Consider the following 20,941-nt stretch of genomic DNA (forward strand, 5'->3'; position numbering starts at 1 on the left):
AAATACCAACCAAAAATTAAAACACAGACATCGTTTCATAAAGTAATTCCACTTTTGGAAATCTATTATCTAAGAATATATGAGTAGATAAAGATACAAATAGAAATGTATGTCTAGATATATATACTGAAGCATTGCTTATAGTGACAAAACTGAAAATAACAAAAATACTCATAAAGAAAAGGATGGACTAAAAATTTGTGATATACATCCTTACAGAGGAAAATCGTACAGCTGTTAACAAAGATAGATAGCCTAACAAAGATGGATCAGCCTGTGTGTACTGAGCTAGAAGGAAGTTTAGAATGTGCTTTGGTTTAGCATGAGGAAAGTAAGTTGTAGAGCAATATCTAAATATGGTATGATTTAGGTAAAATTTTTACAAAGAACTATAATTATGAAAAATATTGAAATAGTTAACATAAATATAGGGAAAGATAAAAAGGATAAAAATGAACTGTTGGGGTGAGAATGGTGATGGCAAATTTTTAACTTTAGTTTTTATTTATTTAGAGCTTTTTTTTCACTAGCTACACTAAGTATGTATAAAATCTGCCATTTAAAACTAAACAAAAATTTAAAACAGTAGAATAGTACACATTTTGATGTCAGACAAAATCAGATATAAATTTGATGCTCATCGCTAAATTCCTAAGTGACCCTAAGTAAATTAATCATTCGCTAACCTCATCAGCCCAATAACTGTTAATTTCAAAGGGATTTTACAAATCAATTATCAGATATATAAGGGCACAATATCATCTGATGAATAATGGATATTAGTTTTATTATTTATTCTTGGATTGTACACAATAAAAAGGCAAAGTATTGTAATTGAGTGGTGAGATAACATGAGTGGAGGAGAAGGAGAAGGAGGAGGAGAGTGGATAAAGAAAAAGAAAAGGAGGAGAAGGAAGTTAACAGTTATTATGCACTTGCTATAAGTCAGACTATAGCACAAAGACTGCCATTGACTATATCTTTACAATATGTGGCTACACATATAAAGTATTGACAATTAGTAATGAGTTAGGTACTGTTCTACTTTCAGTTTTACAGAGTGGGAAACCACTGAAAGTTATAATTTGATTCACTATAATAAAAATAATATAAGAATTATTTTGAAAAATTAGTGGTCATTGTATTTCAAAAATTATGTATCATGCAAAGGCTAAGATATGGCCATAGTATTAATTCTTTGGATCCTTTGGAAAACATTTGTTCCCAAGAGAAAGCACATTACTTATTAAATGTTTTTTATCCTCATTATGAAGGATATTCATTGTTAGAGCGGCAGTAACTACCAAGACTGGCTAAACTAATAAAATATTTTCATAAATAGGAATTTTTAAGTAAGTGAAGAAATATATAAAATCACAAAATACATTATTTCAGTCTAATCATTTACAAAAGAAATTCCTTGGGATTGAAAGGGGAAAAATTATTGAAATAAAAAGTCTACTTTTTTAGTAGAAGATACAGAAATCTTTTCTGATAGCAAAGGAAAATTTTATGAATGCACTAATATTTTTGAATTTTTACTTTTCTTAATAGAGGTGAAAAGTGCCAAGAGATATTTAATATTAACACAATTTGCAACAGCATGAAACTTTGCACTTTAACAGCTTGCACCTAGCAAAAATTGTACTGCTAATACATATTTGTGAGCTTGTTATTTTAGTTATATTATATACTTGATTAGAAACTATGGTAGAGCTGGCAGTTATTATGACTACAAATAAATGTTTATTTTTTGTGCTTCTATATTTTATAACATAATGACTTAACAAGAGCTAAGGAAATTTAACCATTAGCCTTTGTGAGTCAGCTAATGCTATATATTTTAATAGTATTCCTTGTCTGATGGATTTAATAAATATGTGGCTCGCGCAGTTGAAAATTCACTATAAGAACCAGATACTAAGATTTTTTATGTAAAAGTAATTTTGTATGGTTTTTTCAATAACATATGGCATATGCAGTAAGTCTTAGTCCCTTAAAAGTAAAATTCCCTTATAAAAATAAAAATGGTATAGAAAAGTTAATTTTAGAACTATCAACAACTTGAAAAAATGGGAAAGTATTTCTCTCTTTTCATAGCTGAAAAACAAAACAACTACAAAATGAGTATTTATTACACATAAATTATGATAACAATAAAAAACACTAGAAAAAAGAATATGTATAATGAAAGCTTAAAAGTCAATAGGATTGGAGATAGAAAGATGGCGGCGAAGTAGAGAGACATGGAGTGCATCCCTCTCCACAGATGCATTGGGAATGCATGGAGGGACACAGTAGTTCCCACAGAGAACCAGCTGAGCACCAGCAGACGGCCTTGGACACCGGAAAGGACCGCAAGGAGCCCGACATAGCCAGTAGGGAGGCATCTACGACAGCTCAAAGAGGGTGAAGCAGCAGAGCTGTGGCAGACGGGAGGGAGTGAGAAACACACAGAGGGTCTGCAGCGCAGCTCAGCGTTCCCAGACCGAGACATCGATCCGTGGCTGAACGGAGGGTCCAGGAGCGGGAGCGTGGGAACCGGAGAGCTGGTTCAGGGTGAGAAACATTGTTGCCGGTGGGGTGACAGACCGAGAGGACGGGAGGGAGGAGGTCCGCGGAGAGGAGTGCCCGTCCTTGAGAGCTGCCCAGCCATGATGGCGGCTGGAGGCTGCAGGCTCACGGGCGGGGGGAGGAGCCGCGCGCATAGCCTCTCTCTCTCTCTTTCGGCTCCTCTGCAACAGGCAGTGGAGAGACGCCCATGGGCCACCTAAGGCACTCAGGGATAACAAGCACCCTCAGGCGCTCGGGCGGAGCTAGATTAAAACCCCTTGCAACGCCAGCAGCAGGGAGGCTGCCAAGAGAAAAAAAAAAACAACAACAGCAACAACAAAAAAAATACCCGAGAGAGGCCCAACTCTAAGACTTTCTGTTGACGCCTGAGCCACCGGTGTCCCTCTGCAACAGGCACCTCCAAGCCTGACTGAAACAACAGTGTGCCACTGCTCACTCACTCCCAGGAGAAGGAGCCACTATTGTACCCTCTCCCTCCCCACATACGGACGCTTACAGAGGAACAATAAAGGAACCTCTGCTGGTCACAGAATAACGCAAAAAAACTCAAGGCAAGGAGAAGGACACTTACAGCTGAGATGCTAAGGAAACAGAAATAGTAGTATTAATACCTATTGAACTGGTCCATTCTGGGATCAGTTCTGGATTTTTTTTTTTCTTTTTCTCTTTCTCTCTCTTTTTTTTTTTTTTCTATATTAAATACGATCTTAGCCCTAAGGGATCTACAAGTTTTATAACAATTTTTTAATGATATTTTTGATTCTTTTTTTTTTTTGCCTTTTTATATACTTCTATATCTAGCTAAGTTTTTGGTAGTACGGACAATATATCTCTCATACTTTCCTTTCACCGCTATCTTTTATACATTTCTATTCCTTTCTTTTTATTTGCATATTTCCAACCACACTACGCTCTTCTGGTCCCCTTTCTTCCAGCCATTTTAAGTTTATTTTATCTTAACATACTTATAAGCAACACTATCGGTCTGCTCAGACTCCTTGCTCTATTCTCCACATGACGCACTGCCTTGGAATTTAATATTAGGCTTTTGTCTTTATCTTAGCTCTTAGTACAGTTGTCTAATTTCATTCTGAGAATCTCCATTCTCTCTGGTGGTATTCTGGCTCTTTTCTATATTTGATCCTAGCTTACAAAATCTCCCTGGATTAATGTTTGTATGTGTAAGGTGTTATTTGTTTGTTTGTTTGCTTTTGTCTCTGATTTGTTCTGTTTCAGTTGTCAATTTCTGTTGGGTTTCTCTTTGAATATCTGATAGCATACTGGGGTTCTGTCAGGTCTTTCTAGAGCCTTATGTCCTAACAGATACAGTAATTGTGTGTCTTATACATGTATGTGTTTCCTAGACTTAATATTCATTTAATCCAATACTTGGACATTAGTCTGAGGCTTGGACAGTCTTCTATAAACACCTCTATCGCCAGGACAAGCAACCCCAAAAGTTTGGACAAACATGAGGAAACAAAGAAACATCATGCAGGCAAAGGAGCAGGAAAAAAACCCACAAGACCAAATAAATGAGGAGGAAATAGGAAAAATGCCTGAAAAAGAATTCAGAGTAATGATAGTAAAAATGATACAAAATCTCGATAACAAAATAGAAAAATTACAAGAAACAGTTCATAAGAACTCAGAAAAACAAACAGCAATGGATAACAAAATAACTGAAATTAAAAATACTCTAGATGCTATAACCAGCAGAATGACTGAGGCAGAAGAACGAATAAGTGAGTTGGAAGATAGAATGGGGGAAATAAACGCCACAGAGCAGGAAAAAGAAAAAAGAATAAAAAGATTAGAAGACAGTCTCAGAGACCTCAGTGATAACATTAAGCGTACCAACATTCGAATTATAGGCATCCCAGAAGAAGAAGAAAACAAGAAAGGCTCTGAGAAAATATTTGAAGAGGTTCTAGTGGAAAACTTCCCCAACATGGGAAAGGAAATAATTAACCTAGTCCAAGAAGCACAGAGAGTCCCATACAGAATAAACCCAAGGAGAAATACACCAAGGCACATATTAATCAAACTAATGACAATTAAACACAAAAAATATTAAAAGCAGCAAGAGAAAAGCAACAAACAACATATAAGGGAAAACCCATAAGGATAACAGCTGACCTTTCTACAGAAACTTTGCAGGCCAGAAGGGAATGGCAGGATATACTGAAAGTCCTGAAAGAGAGAAACATACAGCCAAGAATACTCTACCCAGCAAGAATCTCATTCAGATTTGAGGGAGAAATCAAAAGCTTTCCAGACAAGCAAAAGTTAAGAGAATTCAGCATTGGAAAACCAGCCTTACAACAAGTGCTAAAGGAACTTCTCTAAGTAGGAAACACAAGAAAAGGAAAACACCTACAAATACAAACCCAAAACAATTCAGAAAATGGTCATTGGAACACACATGTCAATAATCACTTTAAATGTAAATGGATTAAATGCTCCAACCAAAAGACACAGACTGGCTGAATGGATCCAAAAACAAGACCCTTCTATATGCTGCCTACAAGAAACCCACTTCAGACCAAGGGATACATAGAGACTGAAAGTAAAGGGATGGAAAAAGATATACCATGCAAATGGAGGTCAAAAGAAAGCTGCAGTAGCAATCCTCATATCAGACAAAGTAGACTTGAAAGTAAAGACTATTAAAAGAGACAAGGAAGGACACTACCTAATGATCAAGGGATCCATTCAAGGAGAACATATCACAATGGTAAATATCTATGCCCCCGATATAGGAGCACCTCAATACATAAGGCAAATGATAACAGCTATAAAAGGGGACATTGACAGTAACACAATAATAGTGGGAGACTTGAACACCCCACTTACATCAATGGACAGCTCATCCAAACAGAAAATAAATAAAGACACACAAGCTTTAAATGACACATTAGACCATCTCGACTTCATTGATATTTATAGGACATTCCATCCAAAAACGACAGACTACACTTTCTTCTCAAGTGCACACGGAACATTTTCCAGGATAGATCACATCTTGGGTCACAAATCAAACCTCGGCAAATTCAAGAAAATTGAAATCATATCAAGCATCTTCTTAGACCACAATGCCATGAGACTAGATATCAATTACAGGAAAAAAACTGCAAAAAATACAAACACATGGAGGCTAAACAATTCACTCCTAAACAACCAAGGAATCACTAAAGAAATCAAAGAGGAAATCAAAAAATATCTAGAAACAAATGACAATGAAAACACAACAACCCAAAACCTATGGGACGCAGCAAAAGCAGTTCTAAGAGGAAAGTTTATAGCAATACAGTCCTACCTTAAGAAACAAGAAAATGATCGAATAAACAACCTAACCTTACACCTAAAACAACTAGAGAAAGAAGAACAAAGAAACCCCAAAGGGAGCAGAAGGGAAGAAATCATAAAGATCAGAGCAGAAATAAATGAAAAAGAAAGGAGAGAAACTATAAGAAAAATAAATAAACCAAAAGCTGGTTCTTTGAGAAGATTAACAAAATTGATAAACCATTAGCCAGACTCATCAAGAAAAAAAGGGAGAAGATGCAAATCAACAGAATTAGAAATGAAAAAGGAGAAGTAACAACGGACACCTCAGAAATACAAAACATCATGAGAGACTACTACAAGCAACTATATGCCAATAAATTGGATAACCTGGAAGAAATGGATACATTCTTAGAAAAATACAATCTTCCAAGACTGAACCAGGAAGAAATAGAAACCATGAACAGACCAATCACAAGTACGGAAATGGAGGCAGTGATTAAAAATCTCCCAACACACAAAAGCCCAGGACCAGATGGGTTCATGGGCGAATTCTATCAAACATTTCGAGAAGAGCTAATACCTATCCTTCTCAAACTCTTCCAAAATATTGCAGAAGGTGGAACACTCTCAAACTCATTCTACGAGGCTACCATCACCCTGATACCAAAACCAGGCAAAGAGGTCACAAAAAAAGAAAACTACAGACCAATATCACTGATGAATATAGATGCAAAAATCCTCAACAAAATACTAGCTAACAGACTCCAACAGCACATTAAAAAAATCATACACCATGATCAAGTGGGGTTTATCCCTGGGATGCAAGGATTCTTCAATATACGCAAATCAATCAACGTGATACATCATATCAACAAATTGAAGGATAAAAACCATATCATCATCTCAATAGGTGCAGAAAAAGCTTTTGACAAAGTTCAATATCCATTTATGATAAAAGGTCTCCAGAAAATGGGCATAGAAGGAAATTACCTCAAGATAATAAAAGCCATATATGAAAAACCAAAAGCCAACATTGTTCTCAATGGGGAAAAACTGAAAGAATTCCCTCTAATAGGAACAAGACAAGGGTGTCCACTCTCACCATTGTTATTCAACATAGTTTTGGAAGTTTTAGCCACAGCAATCAGAGAAGAAAAAGAAATAAAAGGAATACAAATTGGAAAAGAAGAAGTAAAATTGTCACTCTTTGCAGATGACATGATATTATATATAGAAAACCCTAAAGACTCTACCAGAAAACTGCTAGCACTCATTGATGAGTTTAGTAAAGTAGCAGGATACAAAATGAATGCACAGAAATCTCTTGCATTCCTATACACTAACAACGGAAGAGCAGAAAGAGAAATTAAGGAAACTCTCCCATTCACCATTGCAACCAACAGAATAAAATACCTAGGAATAAACCTGCCTAAGGAGGCAAAAGATCTGTATGCAGAAAACTTTAAGACATTGATGAAAGAAATCAAAGACGACACAAACAGATGGAGGGACATACCATGTTCCTGGATTGGAAGACTCAACATCGTGAAAATGTCTGTACTACCCAAAGCAATTTACAGATTCAATGCAATCCCGATCAAATTACCAATGGCATTTTTCACAGAACTAGAGCAAGAAATCTTACGATTTGTATGGAAACGCAAAAGACCCCGAATAGCCAAAGCAATCTTGAGAAGGAAAAATGGAGTTGGTGGAATCAGGCTTCCTGACTTCAAACTATACTACAAGGCCATAGTGATCAAGACAGTATGGTACTGGCACAAAAATAGAAAGGAAGATCAATGGAATAGAATAGAGAACTCAGAAGTAAGCCCAAACACATATGGGCACCTTATCTTTGACAAAGGAGGCATGAGTATACAAATGGAAAAAAGACAGCCTCTTCAAGAAGTGGTGCTGGGAAAATTGGACAGCAACATGTAAAAGAATGAAATTAGAACACTTCCTAACACCATACACAAAAATAAACTCCAAATGGATTAAAGACCTACATGTAAGGCCAGACACTATCAAACTCCTAGAGGAAAACATAGGCAGAACACTCTATGACATACATCAAAGCAAGATCCTTTTGGACCCACCTCCCAGAATCATGGAAATAAAATCAAGTATAAACAAATGGGACCTCATGAAACTTAAAAGCTTTTGCACAGTGAAATAAACCATAAACAAGACTAAAAGGCAACCCTCAGAATGGGAGAAAATAATTGCCTATGAAACAACAGACAAAGGATTAACCTCCAAAATATACAAGCAGCTCACGAAGCTTAATACCAAAAAAACAAATAACCCAATCCACAAATGGGCAGAAGACCTAAATAGACATTTCTCCAAAGAAGACATACAGATGGCCAACAAACACATGAAAAGATGCTCAACATCACTCATCATCAGAGAAATGCAAGTCAAAGCCACAATGAGGTATCACCTCACACCAGTCAGAATGGCCATCATCACAAAATCTGGAAACAACACATGTTGGAGAGGGTGTGGAGAAAAGGGAACTCTCCTGTACTGTTGGTGGGAATGTAAGTTGGTACAGCCACTATGGAAAACAATTTGGAGGTTCCTTAGAAAACTACAAATAGAACTACCATATGATCTGGTAATCCTGCTACTGGGCATATACCCAAAGAAAACCATAATCCCAAAAGAAACTTGTACCATAATGTTTATTGCAGCACTATTTACAATAGCCAGGACATGGAAGCAACCTAAATGCCCATCAACAAATGAATGGATACAGAAGATGTGGCATATATATACAATGGAATATTACTCAGCTATAAAAAGGGATGAGATGGAGCTATATGTCATGAAGTGGATAGAACTACAATCTGTCATACATAGTGAAGTAAGTCAGAAAGAGAAAGATAAATATTGTATGCTAACTCACATATACGGAATCTAAAAATGGTACTGATGAACTCAGTGACAAGAACAAGGATGCAGATACAGAGAATGGACTGGAGAACTCGAGGTATGGGAGGGGGCGGGGGGTGAAGGGGAAACTGGGACGAAGCGAGAGAGTAGCACAGACAAAAATATACTACCAACTGTAAAATAGATAGTCAGTGGGAAGTTGTTGTATAAAAAGGGAGTCCAACTCGAGGATGGAAGATGCCTTAGAGGACTGGGGCGGGGAGGGTGGGGGGGACTCGAGGTGGGGGGAGTCAAGAAAGGGAGCGAATACGGGGATATGTGTATAAAAACAGATGATTGAACCTGGTGTACCCCCAAAAAAATTAAAAAAAAAAAAAGTCAATAGGATTATATTTCTTAAGTGTCCAGCATACTTCTGCATTTAGGATATAACCAGTTTTTTTCACTTTCCATGCTTCGTAGTCCTTCTTTTGAATTATTATTATTCAGCAAAAGAGAAAAGGGACACAGAATGATCTATACATCACACAGTATTATCTATAACAGAACTTAGCAAAGTCATTCTCTTTCCTGGTGCCACTATACAAACAGAATGGTTTAATTCTGCTTGTCTCCCAGGGCACAATTATCCAAAAAGTGGCCCCTGTGAACTCTTATCCCAAAGAATATAAGGATAACTATGCTCCCTAAATAACCTATTCAGAAATATTTGGGGAACATAAGTAAAGAAAATTTTTGCCATTATCAGAATTATACTAGAAGATGTCTTAAAAGAAGTTTTTTCGGCTTTAGAGAAATACCTGATAGAAACTTGGATCTATGTAAAAATAAAGGTCACTGGAAATAGCTAATATGATTTTTAATAATCTGTTTTCTTTCATATTAATTTCTTTAAAGGACAACTGAGTACTTAAGTAATAATAATGATATATTATGGAGTTTATAATATATGCGGAGTCAAATATATAGCAAAAATAGCATAAAGAATGGAAAGTAAAATAGAACTATACTTTTGTAAGATTATTACAGCATATATTGGTTTGCCTTTATTTCAAAGTAGATAGTGATGTTACAGATATATTGTAATCACTAAATAAAATAATAAAAATGAATTAATGGGGGGGTTAGGGTGGGATGAATTGGGAGATTGGGATTGCCATATTATATATACATTACTAATAAGAAAAAATATTAAATTGTACACTTTAAATATATGCAGTTTATTGCATGTCAATTATATCTCAATAAAAATTCTTATAAAAAAGAATTAATTAACACACATAACTAAAAAGCTGTTAGAGGAGATAAAGTAAAACACCAAAAATATTCAATTAATCCAAAAATCAGGATAGGAGAAAAACAGAAGAAAGAGCAAATAAAGAACAAATAGCAAGATAGTAAACCTAAACATATTAACAATCACATGAAATGTAAATAAACTAAATACTTCAATTAAGAGACAAATTTTTTTTACTAGATTTAAAAAGTAGAAGTCAAAAAATAGTGTTTAAAAGAGATTTTAAAGAGAAATATTTCAAGAGAAGTAGTATTACTAAGGATACTTCATAATGATAAATGGGTCAATCCAATAGGAAACTATTACAATCCTACATGTATATGTAACTAAAAACAGATTAAACAAAACTATATAAAAATTCTACAATAATAATGGAAAATTTTAATGACTTCCTCCTAAATTGATGGAATAAGAGACAAAAACAATTTTTCAAGTAAAGTTGCATTTTATTTAAATATTTTCAACTTTACTTAAATAACATGTAAAGAACACTATACCCAAGTACTACAAAATACAAATTATTTTTTTGTGCACAAAACAAGTCTCAACAAATTTCAAAGATTTTATATCATGCAGAGTAGGTGCTGTGACAACAATAAATACAACTGAATTGGAAATAAATTTAAAAATTTGTGGGAAAATCCCCAAATATTTGGAAACGACCCAATATTTTACTAAATAAGCCTTCGGTCAAAGCCCTCACACAGGAAATTACATATTAGTTCAAATTCAATGAAAATAAAAACACATAATCAAAATTTGTGGGTTGCATCTTAAACAGTACTTAGAGAAAAATCATAGCTTTAACTGTTTATGAAAATAATTAAGTAAATGATCTTAGCTTTCACTTTAAGAAATTACAAAAGAAGACCAAATCAATTGGAAAGTGCAGGAAGAAGGAAATAACAACTAGAGTGGAAATAAATAAAATAAAAACATACCAACATTACAGAAAAATTAACAAAACTAAACGCTCATTCTTTTCAAAGAATCAATGTAATTGATCAACTACTGACTAGACTGAGTAGAATAAGCATTGCCAAAAACAGATGCAAAATGAAAGATATCCTTATGGTTTCTAGACACATAAGCTATTTTTTGTCAATAAATTCAACAACCTTAGATGAAATGGACTTATTCATAGATAAAAGAAAATTACCAAAACTGACACAAGAAGAAAAAAATTAAAAACCCCTATCTAAGAAATTGAATTCATAGTTAAAAATCTTTCCACAACAAAATCTTTAGGCACAGATGGCTTCTCTGGTAAATTCTCTCAAATATTTAAGGAATAAATAATACTAATATTAGACAAACTCTTTCAGAAAGTAGAAGAGAAAAAAACAGTTCTCAAATCATTTTATGAAGGCAACAAAATCTCAAATTTAAAAACAGACAAGACCTTTGCAACAGAGAACAATACCACATCAATAATGGTCATTTATTGGAAAGCAAAAATCTTTAACAAAATATTAACAAAGCAAATTCAGAAATGCAAGATTGAACATTGAAACACCAAGGTAATTAAAATTAACTAAATAAAGAGGAATGATATAAACATTTCAATGGATGCAGATTTTTAAATTAAAATCTTTAATAAAAATTTTGAAAGTGTTTATAAAATTCAACATCCATTGAAAATAAAATTTAAAAACTATCAGAAAACTAGGAAGAGAAAATATCTTTATGACCATGGATATGTAAATATTTTTTAGAGCATAGAAAGATATACAATTATGGAGGTCAAAATCGATGAATTGTACTTCATTAAAATAAAAAATTTTTGCAAACTAGAATCAATATCTAAATCAAAGCTTGGGAGAATATATTTGCAATACTTATATCTGACAGAGAACTTGTATCCAGAGTATATAAAGACATCAATTAAAAGACAAACTTCCAGCTGAAATTGGGCAAAAGACTAGCAAAAAACAATTTGCAAAATAAGACGTAAAAATGGCCAACAGACATATAAGATATTATTAAGGATTACTAGTTTCATATGCAAATTAAAGCAACAATAAAATGTCACTACAGGTCCACTAGAATGACTAGAATTTTAAAATATTAATATAAAGTGTTGGCAGGCATGTAGAGAAAATGATCAGTTTAGTCCTGTGGGAGTGTGAAACAGTACAACCATGTTGGAAAAATTTTTTGGTAGTTTCTTATATATAAATTTAAGCCTATACCTATTCTGATACACAGAATTTCTCTCTTAGATATTTGCTGGCGAGAAATAAAGAGGTATGTTTTTTACCATCATTCTTTCTCTACTTTTTATCTTTCCTCTTTTGCTTGTGTTTCTAACAAATTTTACATTATATTTTACCCACTGAAACATGTAGGCTATTGACCTGTTATTTGTATAAGCAACAATAATAAATGCAAACTGGTACTCAGCTTTAGGGAATTGGTTAAATATATTGTGGTGCAGATAAATGATGAGACATTATAAACATTAAGAATTCTGTTTTCAAAACATGTTTGAGATAGGAAAATATAATGACTTTTTAGCATTACTATTTATTACAGCTGCAGTCTCATCTTGAAAACGCGTCACTTGGTTTCTGGAACACCATACCCCTACGGTTCTTCTACATTACAATATGCTCCTTCTTAGTGTCCTGTATTGGATTCTTTCCCTCCAAATGGTGAAGAGCATCAGGATTTACTCCTTCATACTTCATTTCTCTGTCAAAACTATTCTTTAGTGATCTCATGTCTTTTATAACTTTAAATATATCTATGCATGGAAGACCACTAAAATTATATCTCCAGCTTGAATATGTCCCTTGCATTCAAACTGTCTATCCAACTAACAACGCCATCTTTACTTAGATATTTATTAGGCATCTCAAACTTGTCATGCCCAGAGCAAAGGTCAATTTATCTCCTCCCTAGCTTTCTGCACCTCAGTAAATGGCTTCGCCATCCATCCATTTGCTCAGGGTCATAATTCTCATCCCCCTTCTTTTTTTCTAATACCCCACAATCATTCCATTATCAAATCCTCCTGGTTCTATCTTCCAAATATATCTCCCATTTAACGATTTCTCTCCAGTTTTGCTGCTACCATCGTAGATGTAGACATATATTCTCCCTTCTGCTCTGTTTAATAGCCTCCTAAGTGATCTCCCTGCTTCTACAATTGTCATTTCATTCTATTCTGCATATAGCAGCCAGAGTGAACTTACTTAACAATGGCAGGTTATGTCACTGCCCTGATCTAATATGTTCCAGTAGCAGAAATCCAAAGATGTTAACAGAGCTTTCTTGATAGATTACAACTAATCTGGTCTTAATGTTTATTTCTAGAGTTGTAATTTTCTTAATTTTCTACAACTATCATATAATCATTTATTGCTTCTAAAAAGAAAGAATATATATAAATTGGTTTGGTAACTCAAGATGGTAAAAACACTCAACAGTTATAAAAAGAAAAGAACATTGAGAGGAGATAAAAGAAATGAGAAACAGTTTGTTCCACTGCAATACATGAATATTTTATTTCATTTCTGAAAGAGTGAAATTAATAAGATAGTACAGAATAAATTGTCAGGTGAATACCTATTATCTTTTATTGTATATGAATATAATTGCTATTACATGGTTTATTTCATAATATCCAAGTGAATATTAAATTCTTTGTATTTATATTCATAACATTAAAAAGACAGAGGACATACATGGGAATATCACTATTGGGACTGACTACATTGAAAACCTACATTGAAAATAAAAGCTAAATTACCATGTCACTAAACTAATTTTATACTGGTTAAAATTAATGCAGATATTTAGTATTTTTGCTCTTCAAGTTATTTTAAGTAAATAGAAATTATGGATAAAATTTTGAGATGATATGATTTGTATGACCTCATAAATTTACTATACACTCATAGATATTAGAGATTTAAAAAAATTTAGAGCCCATCTGGAACAATCCTTTCCAAGTCACATAAGAAAACGGAGATCCAATGAGCAGAAGCAACTTTTCTCAAGTTGCACTGTCAGAAATTAATAAAACAAATTTTTGAAGTTAATATCCTAAAAGTTAATGTTTCTTATCCCTGAATAATCCACAATGCTAAACTTTCTTATATCGCCATTGTCATAACACTTTGACTACATTTTTCTTACATAAACAGGAATTCTGAACTAGCATTCTAACCCAAAGAATCCACAAGCTATGAACGCAAGAAGATGGACAATAGCCACTGGTGCACATATGAGAACATAGCACCAGTCATCACTTTCTTCCTTTCATGCTTACTTCCCATTCCTCTCAGACTGGCAGTTGCCAAATACAGTGCCTTGTCTCAATGTCTCAGTGCTGTAAGAAGTTATGAAAGAGGATGAAAAAGAAAGGGAAAATGGAGTGAGGACAGGACAGCTCATCCATTTATTTTCCAGTCAGAGCTGTCATATTATTGTAGAATCTCAAAATAGGAAGTAAATGATCTTAAAGACCATTTAAAGCAATTTCACTAGATGCATGTGACTCTCCACAGCATTCTAATAAAGTGCTTTTCTAGGTTATGATTGACATGACAATATTTTTGTAAAAATAAAATAATTACCTCTTAAGAAATCTTATTATATCTTTGAATAAATCTGTTACACATTTTAAATTTTAAAAAGACTTTAAATGTGTCTTCCAATGAATTTCTCCCAATGGTCCTAGTTTTCAAGTTCTTTGTTCTCTCAACACACACACAAACATATATAAAGGTATGTGTGTGTGTATGTGTGTATGATCAGAATTAAATAACCCCTCTAACTGAAATCTGAATAGGACAGAGTCCCTAATGATTATCACCCTCATAATAACAATATTAATTTTATTATATCTAGAAGTTAAGCCAATTTACTTTGTGCCAGACTGTGTAAAAAATCTTACACACATTGTTTCATTGTACTCCACAACAAATGTATGAATTAATATTATTATCCCAGTTTCTGAAATTTAGAGAGGTTAAATAACTTGTAAAAAGTCACACAGAAAGTAATAGTAGTGCAATTTGATTCCAGAATCATTGTACTTCTGCCACTTCCCAATATTAATACAGAACCCTAGTAATGCAAACTGAGACCGAATTTACTTTTTAGTCAGGCATTTTACATCACATACTTATATTCAGCTTACTGTTGTTTATAAAATGAAACAAACAAAAACAAAAGAACAAGAGAAAATAAAAATATCTAATGCCTGAAACACAGAAGATTCTCACAAAAATGCCACCTCTATCCCTTTGAATATAGTCTGTCATACAGAGTGAAGTAAACCAGAAAGAAAAAAACACTGTATCCTAACGCATATATATGGAATCTAAAAAACAAACAAACAAACAAACAAAAAATAAAAAAAAATGGCACTGATGAACCTAGGGGCAGGACAATAATAAAGACGCAGACATAGAGAATGGTCTTGAAGTCACAGAGGGGAAAGGGAAGATGGGATGAATTGAGAGAGTAGCACAGACATATACACTACCAAATGTAAAACAGATAGCTAGTGGGAAGCAGCTGCATAACACAGGGAGATCAACTCATGCTTGGTGATGACCTAGAGGGGTGGGATAGGGAAGAGGGGAGGGAGGCTCAAGAGGGAGGGGATATGCAGATATATGTGTACACTCTGTTGCACAGCAGAAACTGCACAACATTGTAAGACAATTATACTCCAATAAAGATCTGAGGAGAAATAAAGAAAGAGAGAGAGAGGGAGAGAGAGAGAGAGAGAGAGGAGGGAGGGAGAAGGGAGGAAGAAAGAAAGGCTAACTTAAGATATGTATCATTCTTTATTTCTGCAGATCTTCTCTGTCATTGTTATTGTTGTAACAGAGATATGCTTAGTCTCCCAAGTCAGGACTGTCATAATAAGAACTTCTTAAATAAAAATACTGACAAACAGACTTAAGCTAATTTTTGTTCTTGCCTAAAACATTAAATTGTTTCTTCATTTATGCAATGATGACATATTATTTGCATATTCCTTTTGTAAAAGAAAGAGTAACCATTCCCCAAAATGAAATTAGATGGTCTCTTAATTTTCAGCTATTACCTCATTTTTTCTCCTGAAATCACAGCAAAATGCCAGCTACAGAAGTTCATATTCTATCTAGTTGCGAGTTTTGAACTCAATGCCATATAATTAGTTTCTTTTAAAAGTTTTGTAATCCTGTCAAGACAATTCATTTGGTATCTTGGCAATTTCAAGTTGCAATGTTTCAGAACATGTGTATTTTCTTTGAGAAGAACAATTATTCCCAAATTACTCCATCGTTTTAAAAAATAAGAAAAAGCTTGTTCTAAGTGGTGTTCATATATGTGATATCTGCAAGTTAAGGAGGTCTATTTTTAATTGCATGCTATCTTTATATATAATTCCAACAAAGATATGTAAAATAATGTTTTTTCAATCATTTCAATGTTGGTGCATACAAAATATATAGTAGAAGAAGAAAATGATTTCTCATACAAATCTTCAAAAATACAAAATTTGGGATAATTTTGTGCATGTAATTTTTATTCAGCCTAATTATTTTCTTAACAAAGATACTGTGATGCATCTCCTAACACTGAAGGCAGGAAAATCTGTCATCTATGTTTCATGCAGACACCTCAAGATATGTCCCCTCCCAATCGAACATTCTAGTCTAACATTACCCTACAATAGAACTTAACTGTCCATTACAAGTTATTCAAATACAAGTCGCCCCAATGTCTATGATTCCATTCTAGAATAAGTGAAACCCTCACAGTGTTTTTTAAATTCTGATAAGAATAATGTGGCTTTTATCCACTCAGCTATGCTAGCAACTTTATTCTAATTTAAAAAAAAATGCCATCATTTAACAAATCTTACAGCTATGTTTGAATTATCTCACATCAATCAATTACAATTACAAGAATAAGGAGTGCAGAAATTAGCTTTAAAACATTTCCAGTTACTTAAAATTTGTAATTATACTTTTTGTACTATATGATAATATATCTAAATGTCTCCACACATAATAAGCGTAACAAAAAAGATAAATAATTTAAATTTCTTACATATGCAAAACAATAATTTGAATTTCTTCCCCTAAAATTATAGGGGAAAAAACCACTCTAATATGTTTCCACTATTTTCTGTAGCCTCCAGATAATTAATTATGCTCATAAACTTCTGTCTCTATTCCACATACCACCTATTCCACTTGATTACACATATTATCTACTCCTTTATATATTGTGATTAAAATCCATCTATTATTTTTCATAAATGATAACAAGCTTATTTGAGTTATTGAGTATAGCAGAGATGTATTTATTTTCCCCCTAGGGCTATGTGATATTTAACCTATGTAACAACAACTTAGTAGGAAAAGCAGAGAGGGGATGGAAATTTACATAGCTAAACCAGAATCTTTTTGAAAAAAAGAATAGAATAATGGAAGAATGATTCTAATGTTTTCTGAGATTTATTTTTGTTTTGGTGATATTGTATACTTTCCCCAACCCGATTAAAGTCAAAATTTCTATATTTTCTAGACTTTAATTTACTCTTGATGAAATCTCTTGCTCCACTCACCCCCCCACCCCCCCTCCCCCCACTCTTTGAGAACCTATAGTACATTACATATTCTACTCAGGTTACTGTTCTTTTGAGTGAGATACGAACGCTAAGAATTTTAGCAAATATTTCCTTGAATATGTTAGAAGATGGATATGCAGATTCACATTTTCATATTTCTCTGATTTTCTTTTAATTTTAGAAAAAGAATAGTGGGAGTTGAGGGAATACTTGTAATGTTGGCTAATGTGGCCCTTCCCTTTGGCAGAGCCAACTAAACAGCAGGTGAGTGCTCTGATTGAAGAACTTTTCATCAAGGAACTACTTCTGTTGCCCACTCAGGTCTGAAGTTGAAGTTCAGTATAGATTTTCATGTATTTACTACTGAGTTGGGTGAATAAAAGTAAGAGAGCTTGAAGACAATTTTCAGAAAAATAAACTAAAAGATTTAGCAATTTAAATATTGAAAAAAATAAGAATGCTCAAGGAAGTTTTTCTAAAACGCAGACTATTGCCTATGGAAAACTTAGACAATTGTGTGGTGTAAAAACAATGTTTATTCTTAAAATTGTTTGTTCCTGGAAAAGCTGGAGAAAGAATAGCAAGTCCTTATCAGTATACTTTTACAGTAGAAAATGCTATAAAAAGATAATCTCAAATAAACCAATGAAAGATTCATCTTAAGTCTTCTTAATGCTTATTTTTTAATATTAGTTAAAAAACTGTAATTATTTTTTAAAATGTCATTGTTAATTAAAGTCATTTAAAAATAGCCTAAAGGAAAATACATAAGGCAGTTCTACCAGCCTCATTGCTAATTCCTTGTGCACCCAGGTACCCTGATACTTCTAGGTTTTGCAGGAAACATCCTACAGATTTTCACTTGGTTCAGTTTCTCATCCAACTCTTCAAAAAGACCATCCCTAAAGTAGCAGAAGCCTGTTACTCTCAGAGTATCTTACTCAGTCTGATTTTTTTTTTCATAGCACTCATTATATTTCAGTGAATCTATAACAACAGTGAATCTTATACAACATGTATAAGAACCATTAGAAGATGTATGTAAGTTCTCTGACACTCCTCCCTTCAAAAGATGAGCCTAATTCTCATCCTCTTGAATGGGAGCCAAATGAAATGATTATTAATGAACAGAAAGTACCAGAAGTGGCAATGAGTCTAAGTCTCTTGTGTTGCCTGCTGTTAGGGAAGTAAGCAACCATGGATATCATGAAGCCTGTGAAGATGCCCACATAGGAAGGAGTGAGGCTTCCTTCTAACAATCAGCACCACTGACTTGCCAGCCCTGGGAGTGTGTGACCTTGAAAGTGAATTCTTGGGCTTCAGTCAAGCTTTCAGATGATCGCAGAGTCAGCTGACATTTTGACAATCTCATGAGAGAAGACAAGCCAAAACTGCCCAGCAAAGGAACTCTATATTATTCCTGACCTATAAAGTCTGTGAGGATAATACATGTTTATTGTTACTTTAAGGCCTTTAAATTTGAGAGCATGTTATTAAAAAACAATATATAGATAGCTAATACAATCACTACTGAAAAAGTACTGCCAGTGCTATTAAGGACATCCTCTTTTATCACTTACAATTGCCATTTTATATTTAATGAAAGAGATCTTTGAAGCTGATTTAGACTTAGATTTTAATCATATGTCACTCTCCTGCATACTCATAAAAGGAAAAAGCAGAAGAAATTGGAGATGATATATCTAAAACTTCTTCATTTTAATATCTAATTTCTCTGACTATACTTTCAACTCAGGATAATCAACATCTATGTTTTTCAACATAATATAATCTGCAGTGCCACTTGGAGTATTGATGAGGGGCATTTCTTAAAGGAATCCTATACTGTTGTCTTAAGAATTTCTAAATCTAGTAATTTGTAAATTTACATAAATAGGTGCTTAAACAGGATATTATCTCATTTTTTAAATTTATTTACTTATTTACTTATTTATTTATTTTTCTGTCTGTCTATCTATATATATCTATCTGGCATCTATCTAGCATCTATCTATCTTTGAAGTTTGAAAAGTGTTTATAATTTTATTTTGATCCTATTAATATTCCTGGGAGACAGGTGTTGGGACAGATATTATTATTCATTTTGGAGATTAAATGGCAACAAGAGTTCAATATAAATGTAAGGATGGAAAACTTATTTTTAAATTCTCCAAGTTTTAGGATGTAGAGGAAATTTCTTCTTTAAAGTATACTCCATTTTGCTTTTGTCAGTACCAACTCATGTATGACTATTTTCACCTCTGTATAAGCAAAACACATCTCATGTCTGTATTCTAAACATCCTATTAAGAAACAGGAACTCTCCCTCTTGCACATACTTTCCAGAAATTGTGCCCATTTTTCTGAGAAATTATGCTTTCACCACCTCAAGGATGAGAGATTATGTAGTCAGAAAAGAGGCCAGTTCCCAACAAATGAGACCTACCAAAGGGCTTTCCTGTGTAGAGTGACCACAACTGATGATAGTTTTCCAGTCCCATGAAGCTCAAGATAAAATGAACAGGCTTCCTTGGAAAAGGCAAGCAAGAGATATGTACATTGGTTGAGCAGAACATTAATATATTAATGAAATTGATGACATTAGTGATTTATTTCATTGACAGAATTTAGAATGAGATTCATTTATCATTATCCCCTAGTCATCCATCAACAGTATATGGCCCCAAGCATTTAGCCTCTTATTAGCAATTTAAGTTTTTTTTGTAGTAATTATGCTGGAAAAAGAATACAGTATGTTTGTGGTTCATTTGATCTCAAATAAAATATAAACAAAATTAATATTTTATGGAAAATAACCTTTTATATTCTTCAAATTACTGTTCTACAACTTTTTAATATATATTTTATACTGCTCTATCTTCTATTGTCCCCAAATTACCTGGTTTGAAAAGACAACAAATAATAATTCTCTTTTCTTCAAAAGGAAGCATGATAATAAAGTCCCTCCTAAAAATGGATTAATTGTAGGCAATGTTCACTTGATGTGTAAGATGTCCAAGACAATCAGATAACATTAATAATGTGTACATGCGCACATGCGTGCGCGTGGACACACACACACACACACACACACACACACACTCACTCCTTGGATATTAGGTAAGTAAAACCACAGATTAGGCTGAAAACTTGCTCTGCTTTTTCAAGGTTAAAGCTCCTAAAAGAACCATTTTGGAGTTGGAAAGATTCAGTGAGACAGTCTCACAACAGACACATTAGAATGTAAAAATCACAAGAAAGCAGCCTCTGGAAAACTGACCAGAATTTATAAC

This window comes from Hippopotamus amphibius, chromosome 4, assembly GCF_030028045.1.
Source record: "Hippopotamus amphibius kiboko isolate mHipAmp2 chromosome 4, mHipAmp2.hap2, whole genome shotgun sequence".
Taxonomy (NCBI): Eukaryota; Metazoa; Chordata; class Mammalia; order Artiodactyla; family Hippopotamidae; genus Hippopotamus; species Hippopotamus amphibius.